The sequence below is a fragment of the Brassica oleracea genome, chromosome C6 (assembly GCF_000695525.1).
Source record: "Brassica oleracea var. oleracea cultivar TO1000 chromosome C6, BOL, whole genome shotgun sequence".
Classification (NCBI taxonomy): Eukaryota; Viridiplantae; Streptophyta; class Magnoliopsida; order Brassicales; family Brassicaceae; genus Brassica; species Brassica oleracea.
This window is the reverse complement of record NC_027753.1, coordinates 139539-144905: the sequence shown is the minus strand read 5'-3', so window position 1 is coordinate 144905 and position 5367 is coordinate 139539. Positions and strand designations below refer to the sequence as shown.

General features: G+C 39.0%; 1 long non-coding RNA gene across 1 annotated transcript; it reads right to left on the bottom strand.

Annotated features, from left to right (window-relative positions):
- Window positions 1–7: 7 nt before the first annotated feature.
- LOC106299048 lies at window positions 8–803 on the bottom strand. Its single transcript, XR_001261658.1, has 3 exons — window positions 450–803; window positions 333–373; window positions 8–249 (listed from the first exon to the last, which is right to left on the bottom strand). It is a non-coding gene; the product is annotated as an uncharacterized LOC106299048 (long non-coding RNA).
- Window positions 804–5367: the final 4564 nt, after the last annotated feature.

Sequence of the window (5367 nt, the reverse complement as noted above, 5' to 3'; positions counted from 1 at the left end):
CTTACTCATCAAAACTGAAAGTAGAGAATTTTACGCCTAATCTGAAATACCTAATTGACGACCTAGTCACACAAACACAATTGTGCATGCACATGAATGAAATATAGAAGAGCGGAGAGAAACGAACAGAGGTAAATCTACATCAAACCTTCAATGGCGTCACGGGGAGTCTGGAAACCCAAACCAATGTTCTTCCAGAAACGGTTTCCACCTCTAACATGTTTCTTTCCTTTCCCAGATTTCTTCTAGCTGAAACACACACATAATCGTCATCATAAGGACCAATTCGTAAAGCAAAATGATAAAGCTTCATTCTTTTTTCTTCTTCTTACCTTAAGACGACCTTGGGTTGCTTAAGAAAAGCTGTCTCAGCCTGCAAGAGAGAGAAGAGGATGAGAATATTTGTAAGAAGTATATAAACAAAGAGACAGAGAAAGAAGAAACAGAACCTGTTCAGCCATGGCTACTGGTGCATTCGTCTCTCTTTATCGAATCAGAGGCGTTGGGATCTGAGGAGACGCACGAAGGAGTGAAATTGAGGGGTTTGCGAGGTCTTGCGGAGATGATTATGAGACGTAATCGTCGTTCAAGGAGAGATCGTGGTTTAGGGTTTGGTGGAGACGATGATGATTGATATACAGAGTGCAAAATGGAGGAGTTTGGGAAAGACGAGATCCCATCCTTATGTGGTTTCTTCGATTGGGATGAATAAGATGAAAAAAAAAAACCAAACTGAAGTAGAAGATGGAGGATGAACAGAGAGATTGAAGTAAACAACGAAGAAGAAGACAAAGAAAATGAATTAATTATTTTTTTCTTTTTTGAAAGAATACCATTACTTAGGCAAAAAAAAATATTATTTTTATCAAAATGAAATATTTTGGTGCCAAAATGAAAATTTGCCAAGTGTTTTCGCCTCCAAAATGACATTCTAGCTATAGAGTACTGATTTTTGGGTTTTCGCTTAATGAAAATCTTTCGTAGCACGATTTTACTGCTACGATAGAGTTGTGCTTTGATTTTTTACACTTTTAGTAGCAGTTAGTGAATTCGTTCTACCGCGAACTGCTACCAATACCCATTTTTTTTGTAGCGCTAATCTGTCATGCTAGGACTGCTAGAGAGAGCTAACCGCTGATCTAGGAGACTAGTGAGCATTATCAACCCGCGCCTAGGGCTTAGCTAGAAGCTATCGATCGATATTGTCATCTGACAATCGATTGATATTGCGAAAGATGTATCGATCGATATCCATATAGGATCATCGATCGACACTTTCTTGTGATCAAAAGACGACAGTTGAGATCCAAGATCTAGTTAGTTAACCAATGAAACACTGCCATCGCTGATCACTGTGATTAAGGAGTTGAGCTCTAATATATCATGCATGCAACTGTTAGGCATCTATAGGATTATAATCTCTAACACCTGAATAGAAACCCTGCATCTAATATCTTCCAATAAAGTTACACCCCCAATCATCTTGTTAGTCGAGCAATATCGCCATTAGATTTAGTGTTATTGATTCTTATTCTTTTTTCTACCCTCATTCTGTCACAAAAATTTTTCTTGTCTTTTCAGGTGCATGCCCAGCAATACCAGAAGCAACAAGGACAAACACCTGCTATTCTCAGAAGATCCTGCTCACTTGGAACGCACGATCCGAAAAGACCAACGTTCCACATCGCTCGACGCAGCAGCTTTCACGTTGACTGATTCTCGCACCCAACCGTCGACCGACATACGACCTTCATCGTCGACCGATCTACATCGTTCGACATCGATCGATACTACACCGCGTACATCGATCGATCATCAGTCGCGAAACATGGTTGCGATTGTTATTCTCAGACAGGACGAGAATGGAAACCTGTATGACCAAGATGGTCATCTGCGTAATGCAACAGGTCAAAAACTAGACGCTCAAGGGAATGTAATCCCTGATACTGATGCTACAGGAGCTGCTCAACCTGTAGAAGAGGCTGCTCGACCAAGGACACTGGCTGACAACAATCGTCCAGATGAGTACTACGCCAACATATCAGCTATTCGACTTCCAGAGATTCAGAAGCAGAATTTCGAGTTGAAGCCTCAGTACTACACACTCGTGTCGCAGATGATAAATAACTGGTATGTTTTTCTATTTTTTGAAAGTTAATGGTATTTTTTGAATGAATCGATTCGATCACGGCTTTGGTTCAGCAAAACGCTTATAAGCTGATCCGACAAATGAGCGAATAAACAAATACGATGGCGACAGTTACCACTGTCTTTACACGGCTGAGTCCGATAGATAACGCCGGATAAACCAACACTCGAAGACACGTCTTCTCCCCCATTTCATGTTTCACGTTGAATCCAATTTCCCTCTACACTTCTGAGTTTCTGTCGATTGAGATCAGTAACTAACATATAAGGGATTCTGATTTTTTTGGTTCTGTTTGGATGATGAAACAGACACGGGAAGAGATGAAATATATAATGAAATATTCATTATAAATAACAAAGTGTAGAGACCTCAACAAGCAAAACGGGTTTAGCTCAGTGGTTTATTCTTTAGACTCGGGTTCGAATCTCCTCCTCCACATTTTATGAAAGCAATTGTTTTAAAATATTTATTATTTTAAATGTAAAAGCCACGTAGGATTTTCTAACTTCCGGTGATTTATTCTTTAGACTCGGGTTCGAATCTCCTCCTCCACATTTTATGAAAGCAATTGTTTTAAAATATTTATTATTTTAAATGTAAAAGCAACGTAGGATTTTCTAGCTTCCACAAAATATTTTTTATAGACAGATAAGCGAATTTTAATGGACAGATCAGATTCAGTTATATTTGACTAACGGTTTAGTGGTCAATGTATGTCGAATCTTATCTTTCTTGATTCATGTATGAAATTTGAATTAAAATGATGTTGGTATATGTTTTCGCACAGCTTGTGTGTGTATGTACTGATCGGGAATGCAGCATTCTGTTGATGTATGAATTAGCCGATTTCCTGTGTCGTGACTATCGTGTTACTCTATCATGTTTTCATGAGGTCTTAGGTTAGATATAAGGTGTTTAATATCGTGTTACTCTATCATGTTTTCACGACCGATGTGTCGTTTTTCAAATTTTTCGAAAGCCGTTAGCAGGATAGCCTTGTTGTGGTGGGTTTCTCACCAAATGGTCCTATTATTTTTACTAGACGGGTCAATCTGCTGGATTTAGGTGGTGCATTCTTAGGGGCACATGTCCCACTTCGGCTTCCAACGAACTGTTCATGATTTTATTTTTTTTTGGTAAAACCTGTTCATGATTTGCCAATAACAACTTATTTTAGAATTCTTCGAAGACTAAAGATACATGTAACCATCGTTTAGTTCGCAGTTTATTTGTAGTGTCTACTTCATGTTGCTTTCTTACAACAATTGTGTTAATTATCATTATTTTGCAGTTTATTTGTAGTATCCACTTCAAGTTGCTTTCTTACAACAATTGGGTTAATAACAGGTATAATACTCACCTCAAAATAAATCAGTTTACTCCGTAGGTGCAATTGTCGTGGACCAGAATATACTGCATTGTTTTGGAAAAAAAATCTATACTTTAATATAACTATTTTTCTTCTTGAATGTCTGACTCACAAACCAATTTAAGTTGGCCAAGTAGGCAAGTAGCATCATCGTTAAATCGTTAGATGTAATTACTTTTTAGTAAATCACACTTAGCAATGTTAATTATATATGAAAGAAACCCACTATATATACTTTTTTGACTAGATTCATGTTCACACGATGATATATATTGCTTTTCTAATTCAAACTTTTCATCCAATTGTTTTTTCCATCTGGCACCGCAACCATCTTAACATTAGTCTTTCAATAATATTTTAAAAAACAATAATCAAACAAATTGCCACCCTCCATTCAGAATCTTTGTAACTTCGCCAACAAGTACTTTCTTGTTTATTTATTTTCCCTTTTTCTTTTCTTTGAAATAGACCGACCAGTCTCTTTTGCTGTACATATAAAGTCCATTCATATGTCAGCTTCCACTTATTTCCTTGCGTGTCATATTTTACATACAATATCAATTTTTTTAAAAAAAATTCAAGCATGCCAATTGTTTTGTTGTCTAGTGTTAACAACAATGGCGGAGCTAGACCAGAATTTTATAGGGGGCATACTATATGTAATAAGAGAAAATATAAGTGAAATTATTATTAAAACTAATAAAATGACAAAATTTGGAAGAAAAATCAGAAAAAGATGAAAAGGGGGCAACATGAGATTTGAACATAAATTCATAGAGGGCATTAGAAGAGATATTTTACCATTGAAACTATGGGATTTTCTAATTATCATTAAAGATGCAAATTATTTGAACATTTTATAAGGGGCAACTGCCCCCTTTCTCCTCTCCCCCACCACTGGTTTACGAGTATTAGGTTACGCCGTTACGGCACCTACGCTCAATCGGGCGGTTTAACTATAAAACTCAAGAAATGAAACTGAAAGCGTATATCTTGGTTTAAAACTCATCTTATACCACTTCAATATATCATGGTTGTGGTAGGAGATGAATTACATCCCTCCACAAGGCTCATCGAATAACATGCCCTAATTCAGTAAGTTGGATTAGTTTAGTCGGCTCGGCGGCTAAAGACGTCAGCTCGACCTTAAAGTACTTTTAGCCGGTCGACTAAGCCGCCCCGAAGTACCCGGCTTGGAGAGAACTTTGCCCAGGCCTGTATACTCGTCCTCTCACATCAAGGCCCAAAGAGGTACGAAATTAGGGCATCAAGAGCAGGAGACCTATAAAAGGGGAGGAGGAAGCAACAAGAAAGGGGACTTTGGGATTTTACACACTGAACGGCTAGATCTAGGGTTTTAGTCATCTCTTTGATCTTGTGGCTTTGAGATTTCTGGGTTGTCTTTCTCACTTTCTTGTCACTCTTGTAACCCTTTGGTTCAAATCTAATAAAACGTCTTTAGTCATCCCATTTCCGAGTTCTTTCAACCTAGTCGACTGAATCCCGTTCAAACAATTGGCGCCCACCGTGGGGCTGACTAAAGTAACGTTCTAGATCTATATGGCTCAAGACGACGCCACATTCGGCGCTCCGGGCAGAGAACCAACCCCTACGCCTGAAGCCGCACCACCCATCACCGCAGATTTCATGAGCTCTATCATGGCTCGACTCGCTCATCAAGACGAAGTCTCGCCGACCACCCCCCAGTAGGCTCAGATCTCGCAACCATACGCGAGATCGCCGAGCTCAAACTCAGCTTCCAACAAATGAGCGAGAAGATCCATCAGGTAACCAACGCGGCCCCGTAAATCGAGAGCGTACTCGCCGCAACCTCGCGCACCCCTTTCAC